At 42.5% G+C, this 14,219-nt stretch overlaps 1 pseudogene; it reads right to left on the bottom strand.

The window, feature by feature from the left end:
* Positions 1 to 9,198: 9,198 nt before the first annotated feature.
* The window catches only part of LOC144143186 (lysosomal acid lipase/cholesteryl ester hydrolase-like), a 52,794-nt pseudogene continuing 47,773 nt past the window's right edge, over positions 9,199 to 14,219 (bottom strand).

Genomic DNA, 14,219 nt, shown 5'->3' with positions numbered 1-14,219 from the left:
CGAGAATAAGTGTACAGTGGCGCTAGGATAAATTTGCTGCATATGTCGGGATGATACAACATTTTAAAGAAAACGCGCAGGCGAAGAAGTTTCCCACGAGATGCTAGGATAGGTATTTTAAGGCTCTACTTCATGTGCGTGACATTGTCGCTGCGGGTGTAATCACATAGTATGTAACGGGCCATGTTATTCTCAACTATGTCTCGCTGTTGGGTCAGGATAAGTTTCCTTGAATACCAGAGTGATGCTGCATATTCAATTTTGGCCGAACCACCGTCTTGAAAAGTAGTAGTTTTAGTGTAGAAGGTGCTTTTAAAAATTACTTCGAAGGTACCTAATGTTGGGTTAGTCTTATTGACATCATATTCCGCTTGAATGTTCCAGGTAAGATCAGCTCCCCGGTGCGCACCAAGATATTTACAACTTGACGAGTTTTTTAAAAGGGAGGTGTTAATCGAGTACCATGGCATTTCTTGAATACTTCGGGTCACACGCATATATATGCAGTTTTTAGTGTTTGGTTTCATGCACCAGGTTTTGCACCAAGGTGACACAGCTTTTAGATATACAGGTAATAATGTGCCGTCACTCTGACAGATTATTTCTCTGTAAATTACACAATCGCCCGCGAACAAACCGATGACGTACGAAAATCAAAACACTCGTTAATATAATTTAAGAAGAGAAGAGTAACCAATACTAAGCCCTGGGTAACACCTGAGTGAGCACCACTCGGCTCGGAGTCACAATTTTTAACTGAAACAAACTGTTAGAGTATAGGAAGGAACATTTTTAGATATGTAATAGCTTGTCGTCCAAGGGAAGCGGGCATACTCTACATATAAGTAATTTGGGACCAAATTCATCGAAGTTCTGGAAAAGTTTGAAAAATAAATCCGTCAGAATTGCGATTGTTGTATAAAATGAGCTTAAGCTTATGTGTAAAAAGAATTAGCTGCTTTCACGCAAGTACAACTTTCAGAAGCCATGCTGCGATTTATAAAAAATGAATTTGTCTCACGTTGTTTACTCAGATTCGAAAAGAGGATGTGCTCAGTGATTTTGCATAGAATGCTGTTAAGTAAAGTGGGTTGTAAATGAGCGGAGAATGCCTGTTAGTGGACTTAAGTAGGGGAACCACCCTCCCGATTTTAAATTGATTTCGTCGTGTTTTTGCTGTAAATGTTCTGTTAGCGTAATTGTCGAGTAGGTACGCGTGGTATTTAAAACCTTTCGAGATATTGCGTAGCAACAGAAAGCCGGGGACAGTTTCAGCAATATGATGAGTTCTGTAAGCGCCCCCGCCCCCCCCCCCTCGTGAATAATGACAGCTGGCATTGTAAACAAAGTCATAGAAAGGGGTGGCATGAAATGAAGGGTTTGTGTTTTGGCAGACGTTGCTTGTATATGCGGCATCAAAAGCTGCGGCACATTGGTATTTTTAAGTGGTAGTTACTACACGAATTGATAGTGCACCAAACCTTTTCGTTTTCGTTGATAGTCGGCGTGGTAATGTGCTGTGTAGAAAGTTATTATTTCCGTTTGTTAGTGCTCCTACGTAAGCATATTGCGCAGCTTTATAGTAAAAGAAGCGCCCAGGGGAGTAAGATTGCTTTGGTTATTTGTGAAGGAGTTGCTTTTTGTTAGCCATTTTAAATTATTTATGGAATATGAGGTTTAACGTGCCGACGCCACAGCGGCGTTGAGTACCACCGCAGAAAAAACGCCGGTTTAAATTTGTCCGCCTGGGGATCTTTGACGTGCACCTAAATCACGAGCACAAGGGCGGTTTCGCTTTTCGCCTTCTTAAGAGAAGCGGACGCCATGCCCGGGAAAAAAATCAATGTTGTTAGGGTCAGCAGCGTAACGCTTTGGCCACTGAGCCACCGCGGCGGGTAACAACCCATTATTTCTACTTCGAAATATATAGATTTATGCCCTATCACTTTGATTTACGGGACTGTGTTTCGCAAACATGGTGGAAATGACAACACCCTCATCTACACTATACTCAAATACGCACATGCATAGTGCGCTTGCAACCATGAAACTGATAGAACCATTAGTTGCCATAATGGCGACGTTGGCAAAAAGATATTGTGGCAACTATAGTGGCATTGATAGCGGTCTAATACACTGCGAACAGTGTTTGAGGGCTTGCAAACCTTAGAGCTTGCGGGCGTGATGCAGCTGTGTAACACCATTTTTGATATGGTGAAAATATACTCCGAATACTATCTGTGAATACAATAAATTCGCGCTGAGATGCACTAATTTTTATTAAAATCTAATGTATAGATTACCAAGACATGCGCACTTATAAGTGTACAAACATTTATTTCCACGTTTTTACACTGTGGACAATATAGGTCCCAGTGATGATGCAGTCTCAGAAAGGGTGGTCGGTTCATCGGTGACGTCTGAACGCACATTAATTAACCTATACGAACCAAGGAATCCCAAAAGATCGTTAAACAAATATTTTTGATTGAGGAGCCCTATTGCAAAGTGAACGTGGGTGTAGTTTGGGTCCCGAATAAATACATCTTTTTTCACGTTATTACCAAGCTGAGCTCTCAAGTCGGCGACTTCTTTTGGAGTCACAAACTGGTCTCCTTGACTAGAAAACAGTCCAATGTTCGTAGCCACCCTTGAAAGGTTGTATTCAGGAGGAACCACCTGCGTTAAAAACGGTCAAGTGATGAGAATATTTGTCAATAAAGCAAAATGTTTATCAAACAGTTCACCTAAAATTTTGGGTAAGATTATGTCTTTTTAATTATTGAGGTATAGAAAATAAATTCAAGCAGTGATACAGCAATGGAAAAGATGCAAAAATCTTTGTGAACAAAATGATACACAGACGTATTGAAACGAATTTGAACAGCCTAATTTGTATATTGCATTTTGCAGGGTTCGCCTTAGATGATTTTTCATCGAGAGAACCAATGTTGCCCCAAAAACAACTGAAAGGTTTACAAACGACCTGTCTCGAAGATTGAACAATGACAAATTATGCCGAGGTCAGTTGTAGTTTGCGTAGTTAAAAACAGAACAACAAACTTTTTTATCAGCTTTCTGTCTCACGTCAGTCCATACCTACAAAAATATGCGAGATTTGCTGGTATAACAGATGTCAGCCTGTCTTCCAGCAACCCACCAGATTGCATGGCCACCACAGAACTTGCTTTCTGCAACCAAACCTATTCTAATCTGCCGGTGAACGGCTATAAACCACCGAATCTGTATATTGCCTAATTTTCAGTAAATGTGATGTTAACGCGCGTACTATCCCGTTGCTGCAGCACTTTGTTTCCTCTCACAGAGAGCAATTTTTGCCTCAAAGATGTGTTTTATTGTGACGTGCTCTTTAGCCCTAAATGTTAGTTTTGTACGTGTTCATTGTTTTTTTTTTATTATAGAGCTTCTTATTATGAAGCGTCTATAAGATTTCGTAAATTTTCTTTAATGATTGCTTTGTTGCAACTTTGAGCGCCCTGCGTTTTGTGCCCTCCTGTTTCCTGTATTTCCCGGTTAATGTTTCTTTTACTACTTGGGAGGTAATTGAAAGTTATCCATTTATTTTGGCGGATTGTTATTATCGTTTTTAGGTGGAAAAGGATGGTGTGGTGGGAATGCCGAGTGCAACCTTTTACCCTAATCTTGCGCTAAAACAGAGGTGTGTCGTTAAAACTAAAAAAACAAATACATAAATTTTTTTGTTTGATTACGCTGAAATGCATTATACTTTTCTTGAAGCAACCAACAAAACTGGAAAGCTTTGGAGACGCCTGTATCAAAGAGCAGTTGATGAACAAATTTTCTTACCTGTCCGTACACCTTCATGTTTCTTGCTGCCCCATAATCAAACTTTTGAGATCTTTTTGATTTTACGAGCTGTAATATAAACAGCGTGTTAAAACTGCTGCATATTTATTGGCACTCTTACAGTGATGCTCCGTATAAAACCGCCGGCACAAAAAAAAACGTCATTTTTTGTTACGTCTTCTCGATCACAACCATGTAACAAGCCCCAATCATACTGCACAAAATATTAGCGTACTTTGCCAAAGACGTGAGCGCGCTGAGAACAACGCGGGGCATGCACTACGTTGGAGAATGCGGGGAACTTTTTGGGAGTGGTCATTACCGCTATAACTGACCTACGTACGGCATCTGCCTTACACTGCTGTACCTGTTTAACCCGGCTTCGCCTTTACAATTTCTCGTCAATAAATGTGTCTGAACAAAAGACGATAGACTGGAAATTTTTCACATTGCCAGTTAATATTAAAAAAAAGAGGAATATAGTCAAAAGTACCAAATAGAATAAGAATGATGACCGATCTCTCAGCTACAAAAAAAAAACTGCACAACAAAGGCTACTAGTGCAACTCCCAACTTCCAAAGCAGCATTTCACAAAAGAAGAAATGCAACCATACTCCGTACACCACTCCTTGTCATGTCTCCACCTTCCTCGATGACTCAGAAACGTAGATAGCCAGCCTATTATCCTGTTTCAAAATCGTGTGCCCCTCTTGGTAATCACGACGGAAAATATATTGACTCTACTGCGTGCTGATGTTAAATCGCTGACTTTCTTAATTAAAAAAAATTGTAGTCTGAAAATTTCTCTAGTACTGACTGAGTCCTACTTTGTTCATGAGGATGCTGCTTCGGTATCATAGGTCTAAATACGAGGAATATAAGTAACCTGTAGCTGAAATACCCTGCAAAACAGCTACCTTCCAGTTCACACGTTTACATATGAAGATATAAATATTTTAATATTTTAAAGTCGCTAAATACAAAACGTTCTTAACAAAATCAATAAAATTCTCTCCAACCAGAAAATCTGTAGATACAAAAATCCGGGCATTTTTTAGTTCACTGCCGACGGGATCTCAGTGCAGGGGGTTGCTCAGACACTATATTTTTATGGCTGACTAATAGTGTTAGGTAAATAAAAGCATCTCGTTTGCATGCAGAAAAAATGAACGTTTAGAAGCCATTTATACAGACCTGACCAAAGTGTATCACATTTTTCATGGATGTTCCTGCTGGGTTGTGGCACAAGTAGATCCGCATCCGGGTCTGAGGGTTTTGAACAAAACAGGTCATTTGCAAATGGACATTTTCAATTTTCTTTCGCTTTCTTAACCAAAAGCTAAAATGACTCAATATCAGCCGTCTGAGGGTATTACGCAAGAACTGAACAGCTTGATGTCTTTCCAATAAAACTTGCAACCCCTCAGAGGTAGCCTATCGCTGTCAGCTTCAAAGACCTTTATGGGTGAATGGAAGCAACCACCGCCCCAACCATCCCATTCACATTCGCTACACCGATATACACCACCACTGCCGTCACAGCTACCTCAGGTACCAACGCCTCATTCCTCTCTCCGCTCCTGTGACAACCGCGTTTCGCACAGTCTCCACACACAAACATATGCAACACCCTTTCCCTTCATCATATATTTCCAACTAGATACACTTACGGCTGTCTAACTTTCTATTCTCCCTATACGATGTACCACCGGTTTCGCAGATACACCTAGACCCACCTAACATCCTTTTCCACCCGGAAAAAAGAGAGTGCGGGTTGACCAGGTGTCTTCTTTAGACTTATGTGTTACCCGCCGAGGTGGCTCAGTGGCTACGGCGTTGCGCTGCTGAGCACGAGGTCGCGGTTTCGATTCCCGGCCGCGGCGGCCGCTTTTCTGATGGAGGCGAAAAGCAAAAACGCCCGTGTGTACGAGATTTCGGCGCACGTTAAAGATCCCTAGGTGGTCAAAATTAATCCGGAGCCCTCCACTACGGCGCGCCTCATCGCCTGCGTTGCGTCGGCGCGTTAAACCCTAAAATCAATCAAGACCTATGTGTTACCCCTCATATCCTGTGCGAAGTAGCAGCGATCGCTCTTGCCTTTCAGAACTGTCACCCGTGTGGAACCGTACCGATGTGACGGAGCCCGCACCCGAGCATTAGGTGTTCTCTCTGAACTGCGCCCCCGTGCTCGTAAATCTCGGCCCCTGGAGATCAACGCAGTGCTATCAAGAGCTTCCGCGATAATACGGGCGTCGCTGTTCCAATTGCAGATAAAGGCAATGCGACTGTCCTACTGAACAGGAGCGACTACGACTAAAAGTTCAGGTGCTGCTTTCTGACGGAGACACAGATACTCGCTTTGACAAAGACCCGACGTCAACGCTACAAAAGGATTTTCAGAAGCTGCTTCCTGACGTCTTGCGGGTCATTTCAGACCAAAATCAGCCATTTTTTCCTAAGCTCTGGACCCACAACGAATCGGCTTCGGCTTTTTAAGGTGTTCCCTAAATTTACAAGGCCGGTACCCCGTTACAACACGTCGTGGAATTCATCCGGTCCCTCCTTACAGGCAAGTAGGCAAAGACGCACTCGATTTTGCCCCGTTCTCCAGGAAAGAACGCCCATCGACATGCCGGACCTTGTATTGCTTTTATGCTTCTGTTTCTCTGACACGTTCTTCGTGTTTAAGGGTGTTTTCTACAAACAAGTTCATGGTACAGCCATGGGGGCTTCAATTTCGGTCATAGACGGCATTTTGACAAGGGCAAGAGCTTTTGTCCTTTACTCCATCCCCGAGGATTTTCGCGCTTTACGTAGAAAACTGCTTTTTTGATAATTGAAACAGAAGGTTTGTACTCGTTTACGCATCACTTAAACTCCATTGAAATAATAATTTAGTTTACAGTAGAAAAAGTAAACAACGGGAACTTGCCCTTCCTGGACGCTCTATTAAATCGTGGTGGTAATTTATCATCTTCTACTGTATTTATTTACAAAAAGCACACATACGGGGAGCTACCTTAGAGGACCGTGATGTCTTCTTTAATGAAACCCGCCGTGATGGCTCAGTGGCTAAGGCGTTGGGCTGCTCAACACAAGGCGGCCCGTTCGATTCCCGGCCGCGGCGGCCGTTTTTCTGATGGATACAAAAAGCAAAAACGCCCGTATCTACGAGATTTCGGTGCAGCTTAAAGATCCCCAGGTGGTCAAAATTAATCCGGATCCCTCCACTACGGCGCGCCTCATCGCCTGCGTTGCGTCGGCACGTTAAACCCTACAATCAATCAATCAATCAATCAATCAATCAATCAATCAATCAATCAATCAATCAATCAATCAATCAATCAATCAATCAATCTATGAATGAATCAATCAATCAATGAAATCAATGTTCTTCGATGAAACGCACCCGCACTATCTGCTCCACAGCTTCTGACCACACGGCTGACGTCCAACATGATGTCGCGACCTGTCTGCAAGCGGTTACCCGGATTCCTTCGTGAATTCGGTAAAACAAAGGCTGGATCGCCCTTCTGCAGCAGCATACCGTGCGTGCCTTGAGTTAGTAAGACTTTGGCCCGTGTTCTGCGCACGTATGACGTGCACGTTGCCGATGTTCCTAACCAGAAGCTAAAGAACTCTCATGTGACGGAGAAAGAGAGATTACCAAAAAACCGATTTCCCGAAGTTTCGTATAAAGTGCCATGCGCGAATTGCGATAGAGTATACATAGGGGTATCTGTAAATTCCGAAAAACAGCTAAAAGATCATTGTAATGATGTAAACAAGGGAAACATAACCGCTAATGCCCTCGAGGACCAAGCATAATTGTCTAAGCATGCGATAAACTGGGGCATGGCACGTATTGTCGCCACCGAGAAGGACTTCACCTGTAGGCTGTATCTCAAATCTATAGCAACACGGAAAACAAAAAAGCAGTCTGAACCGCACAAACGGCAATCGTCCCTACGCCTATGCAAAGTTTTTAGGTCACGTGCTTGCTATTAAGGCTCCCGTTCAGGGGGGAAGCGAAACGTCATTCTTTTATTTTCTTTCTGTGGTTGGTGCCTTTTTTATGTCTTATATGAGCATTGCAGACCACACGGCCGTCCATCGAAGCCTAGTTTTCAGTACTCGAAGGGGCTGCCCACATTGGTTTATTTTATTTTATTCCGTTCATACAATCGTTTCTGCAACAACATCGTCATCAGGTGTATTGTACAGACTCTTTTAAGATTCTGCATGAATTACTGCTATATTTCTTGCATGGTTCTGGCCATAAATACTATTCTCTCATCTAGAAACAAGGATCTCAATTTTAGGAACAGTGTTGTAATTTAGTTTTTGCGAGAACTGTCGCTAAGCGAGCCCTGCGGTAAACTAAAAATTTCGCAATAACGCGAACAGCCGCAGAACCTCTGTTGTGACTGCGGAAAAGATGGTGATTGGCTTTTCGGAACACTAAAGGCACCCTGCTGGCTTACACCAACCTCAAGGAATCCGTTTGATTTTGCCATTGACGAAACTAGAACGGGAATTTTATTGAAATTTTTTACTTCTTTCCTCGTTTTTTAAAACACTGCGGGCGAAGGCTTTGTTGCAAAAAAAAATCTGATTGGTGAAAGGTTCAGAAACGAAACCATAAAAGGGCAGAACTACTTTCTCACATTTTCCCGTGCGGCATATAATGGGAATTTGTGCAAAAATTGAGATAATAATAGGTGCGTTTTTTTATGGTAGCTGATTTTCCAGCCACTCAATAAATGAGCTGTGTGAGGGCCACTTTATTGTTATAGGGCTAAAAAATTAGGCCGCCTTCCCGGCCTCTAAAAACGAATGTTCCGTGACGCTGTTTACCACACAACATGAAGGAGACAGCACGAACCTTGACTGTATTATGAAATTTTTCTTGCTCTTGTTTGCTGACTGCGCTCATTCCTAATAATACATATACGTACAGGGACGCATCTTTATGCTGACTATACTGCTCTTGAATAGCGTGCCCATATTGATAACAAATCCACATCATATCTCTTGTCCAAGACATTAGACAGGACCTTGGTGTTCATATCTTGTTTTGCATGTATTGCAACTTTGGTGACCACTGCGTTTTACTAGGACATGTAAGGGGACGTTTCTTATCTAAGCACGCTTGCATGTTGGTTTCATCACGCGATTAATACGTCGCGCACTATGTAATGGATTCGTAGGCAAGATTCGCAGGATTCGTAGGTATCTGCAAGACAAGCAGAATTAGTGCCTTTCCACTCTGTGAAGAAGCATGACGTGGAAAGCTGGACGCAGTCCACGGAGCGCACGAAGCAAAACATGTTTGCCGTAATTTGCGATGGAGCATATTTCCTAGCCCATTAGCTGAATGACCCTCTGAAAGATTCAAATTTTGCCGCGTCCACTTTTTCTCCTTTGAGCAAGCCGAACCCTTGCTGGCCTAGGCAACAGAAAATTCTTTATACACCGAGTGGGATGATATATATCTAAATGTTGATTCTACTACTTTGCAAGCAACGACTGCCAGTTAGGACGACACAAAATTATTTTAAAGGGCCCGTAGTATGGTACTTCATTATGATTCTATCATACTTCCTTTTCTTCACTGAATTTTTCCAAATTCCTTGGTATCATTTTTCCGCAACAAAGGTTTTCTAACAAAAAGTGAACACTCTGTCTAAATCTTGACCACAGCATTGCTAATTAATCTTGTACATTTTTTTTAATTCTGAGGCGTTTCGTGTGTGGATTGTGCAATGCATACTCATTTTTGTTTTTTTCTAATACGCTAAACCTACCTTCATAAACATTCTTAATGTCAAGTGAGCACGCATTAAAATATTTTTCAGAAACTTGGTCATTTTAGAACCATGTTTGCAAAGCAACATATTTTTATTGCGCCATTTTTTTTATTTACAAATCACGTGCTAAACATTGTACCTACCTTGTTAATGTACTTGCTTCCAAGGTTGTTGAACGTATCTCCCAAAAACGCGCAAGTTCGTATGGTCAACGATGAGCACAGGAACCTGATGAGGCCCATCAGTACAAAATCCTTGGGAAGAATCTCATTGTAGCCCGTTACTCTTTCCACAAGGCTCTGCATAGCACACAGATGCCCACTGTTAGACTGCAACTATGTACAAAAGCACCACAAATAAAATGTAACCTCTATTGCATGTATTAAAACAGTAAGGTGATGTATGCTGGCGCCGTATGGTGCGTGCATCAAGCTGAACCGGGTTCAGCAATCAGGCTGATGGCTAGAAGCGGGGGCTTTATCAACCACGTGCACCATGAAGTTTCGCTTTTAAAATCCCACTCCTGCGTTAGCGTTTCTTTATGCAGCATAAATGTAGAAAGAAAAAAGCCGACCTCTCCATGGCAACGTTGACGGTCGCGCCCGGATCTACCGACTCGTAATGACAATGCAGATGCAGCGCCTGACTGGCAGACACTAGCCGTTACCCCCCGTTTCAATAGCGGGACTTGTGTAGAGATGAATTGTTGGCAGTACAAAGAACGTTGCTGTGCTGGTCAAACTTCTTTCATGTTTATTTTTTATGAGTTGTAGGAATAGAGGAAATTCGAGCGAGCCTCGCATAGAAGGTGCATGCAAGCGTTGAGTTGCCCTTGCTTGCATGAAATTGGGTTGAGTCTAGTGGAATTTTGACGATTTTCAATACTCTTGAGAAAGCAGCTGTTGTTAAATGCAGGTTTTAGCCAGGGGCAATATTTTACCAACGCGTCATAGATATCACCTGAAACATGGGTTTTCCAGCCGCCCGCGTTTCTGCCCACCACAATCAAAATATGCTCACAATAGTCCAATATATACATCCGCAGCATCCCTCTCGTTTTGACTTTTATGATTACATGCGCTAGGTAGAATTCATTGGAAGCTTAAGAGAGTTTTAGGCTTTTGGTGACCCTGTGTTTTACAATTTGGGCAAAGAATTGTAAGATTCGTTCAGATTCAATAATGTCCACTGCACGCACGTTTCACTCGCGCCGTATACAGACGGCAATAGAGTTCCTAAATCCGTAACGGCACCTGTCCTTGCTAAATTCGTATTCATAATTTGTCATCTCGCGGTGGGAGTTGGGAAATGCGAAATATCACTTAAGGATTGTCATCTGGAAGCCTTTTGAATACACTGGTTCAATGCTAATAAGTCTATACTTCCGAAATTCATTTCCATTCTTTTTTATGAAGAACCGTTACATTTGCTAGTTACATACTCGGAAGAACGGTGGCTGCCTTTATACATACAATTAAATAAACACGTACGCAGAATCTCAATTGTGTCAATAACGTGTTTAACAGGCCGAACGTAAATATTGTGGGCATCACAACCGCAACTATAATTAATATCTGAAAACAAAGACCTGATGTGCTTTCGCAAACCTTACTAGAGATGTATGGTTAGAGAACCTTTGTAAGGTAAAATTCCCCTGTTCGGTGCCGGGGTTAGACTCAGGAGTGAAGAATGTTTTTTAAAGAATCAGCAAGCTTAAAGGCAATGTACTCGGCCCCACTGCATGAATTGTTTTCCACAAGTATTTTATGAGTAAATTCGCATTCACCGAGCGAATCTTCCTCCCCAGGTGATCAGGTCGACCATGTGATTGAAATTGTTTTTTAAACAATGATGTCGTGCATTGTGATGTTCGTTACTTTCTTTATCGATTCTTGAATTAGGGTATTTGGATTTCTTAATTTAGGGAACTTTTGGTATAGCCTGGTTTTTGGCTTGATGCAGCTACCTAAATCTCGTAAAAATTATGATTTTCAGACTATGATTCAGATTTCTAAGTTTTTTTGACAAAGTGCTTCCAGAACATGCTGCTGAAATTTGACGTAAATATTTCATAAAATTTCTTAACGTCCAATTCCGGGTACACGTTACTCTTGTACTGGTAGTAAAGTTCTGCGAGAAAGTTCTCAAGTCTCTTTCTTGTGTAACACAGTCAGTTGAGTACACGTGAACTGCTTTACGCTTAAAAATAGATTTACTGCATGAAAGGTAATGGCCTAGGTGGTCGGTGAAATAGCAGCATGTAATTCCCAACTGTACTAGCAAGGAGTCAATGGTTGCAATACATGAATCAATCAATGTTTCTTTTGCCAAAGTGATGAAAGTGGGCCGCCTGGTCATAACAAGAAAACCCAATCATTGCGATAACACATAAAAATCTGCAGTAATTTGGGCACAACGCAATAATGTCTATGTTAAAGTAAACACTTATGATGGCTTGATATTTGTGCTTAGTAATGTAACTAAAATAGGATTCCATGAACTCCAAGATAGAAGGTATATCAGCCACATGGGTGTGTAAAACACAGAAATCACATTAGTACTTCTTACTACCAATCGGATTACAAAATTGGCATTATTAAACGAAACTCTCCTAATCAGCCAAATTAAAACTTATTGCTAACGACAATATACACAATGCCACCTCGGCATACACTCATATTGAGAGTAAAAGAAGGTAATCAAGGAAGCAGAAAACCAGTACCAGAATACAACCACGTTTTTTTATATCAATATTTTATTATACGCAAATATCAAGATATCCACAAACCCTAACCATCGTGCTTGTTGTTAATTGACCGCGCATTTTATTCGAAACATTTGGTTATGAAAGGAGACAGTTATTCTCTGGGCCCAGTTTGTTTATTTCGCAAGATACAGTAAACAAGTAAACAAGTAAACAATAAAAGTAAACAAATATGGCGAAACGACGTAGCCGCTAAACGTTCCTGATAGGTGTCGAATAACCTTCATAAATGTAAGCAGAATGATTTATTGATTCTTTATGTATATTTATTTATTTATTTACTTATTTATTTATTCATTTATCTATCTATTTATTTATTTATTAACAGTACCACCTGTGGCACTGTTCACCCTGAAAGTCCAGATGAGTGTCCCAACAAAGGAAAGCCCTTCTGCGCATACTGCAATGAAGGAGGACACCTCTCCACGGACCCAAAGTGCACGAAACGAGAAGCCTTTAACCGGCAAGAAAACGCCACCAGCAAGGGTAGGTCCCGTATCCGCCACTCTGAATGGCGGCTCACAGCAATAAAGTCGCACCAGAGGACTGGCAAGAGTTCTTGCCACATCATCCTCACTTGCCAGGTCGGCGTCGTTAAAAGAAACTACTGAGGTCTCACAAGATGGGACATACGCCTCGGCCGCTCGCAAAGCAACGATTTCACACATGCTTTCTAACACTATCACGCCGTGCCAAGGTGAGATTGACCAGGCATTGCAGGAATTGGCACTAGAAGAAACTCAAGCTGAGCGGGACTGTGCGTCGGCGATCAGGCACTTGCAAAAACAAATTTCAGAACTCCAAAAATCTCTTGAAACTGTGAAGTCCCAGTTTGCCAACCAAGCCAAGGAACGTAAAGAGCACCGCCTGGTGTGGCAAAGCAGAGAGGAACAATTGCGGAAAGAGCTGGACCACATAGAGGCGCATGACCAACTTCAGCCACGATCCCCTGACAGTACCACCCCCCTCCCCCTTGCTGAAAATTCTGCCAAAAAGCAAAACCGTCTGGACAGGGTATCCAGCACCGCCAAAGAAGAAAGTTTTCATTCCACCATACACTTGGAGCAATTCCTCGCCGCCATGCAGAGTCAACAACAACTAACAATACAGCAGCCTATGGAGCAACAACAGCACACAATGCAGCAATTCATGCAGCAGATACTTGATCGGTTGCCACAGCTCGCTTCAGCCACTCAACCGTAGTCTAAATGAGCCGAAACATCGACCTCAACAACACCTCTACCTCTGATCTGGATTCAACCACTATTTCAAGATGTCCGGACGCCCTCCATCGGAACTGCCGCAGCCTGGGGACATGCTCCAATGAACTGAACCTGCTGTTTGGCCATATCGGGCACCCCGCTCTCTTTCTACTGCAAGAGACAAGCGGTACTCAACCGGGAATTAGAGGCTTCGAGGGTTACTTTCAACCTGCTATTGTGCACACCGCGAGACACGACAGTTCGGAAAGATTGGTTCAGGCACAAGCCGCAGTGTTTGTTCGTCATGACGTACCTCACGCGCCGCTGAACACAGCGGCATTTTGTACAGATTACCAGGAGGTGGTAGCAGTAAGATGTAAACTGACACCACGCAAGACAGTGCTAGCAATATCGGTGTACATACGTCCAGGCACAAGTGTGCGCAGACGAGCAAATTTCGCGTGGCTGCAGGATCTTCGTGCGCAATATCCGCGTGACGCCATACTCATGTATTGGGACTTCAATGCCCAGAATCGTGACTGGTATGCTCGGGACTCCGTTCGTGCGAAGCGCCTTAGAGACGAAACTGAGGCTGCTGGCCTTGTACTGGCGAA

Source organism: Haemaphysalis longicornis, unplaced genomic scaffold (assembly GCF_048455015.1).
Source record: "Haemaphysalis longicornis isolate Haplotype H1 unplaced genomic scaffold, Haemaphysalis longicornis Haplotype H1 scaffold_6, whole genome shotgun sequence".
In the NCBI taxonomy this organism is placed as follows: Eukaryota; Metazoa; Arthropoda; class Arachnida; order Ixodida; family Ixodidae; genus Haemaphysalis; species Haemaphysalis longicornis.
This window is presented reverse-complemented; position numbering and strand designations above follow the sequence as displayed.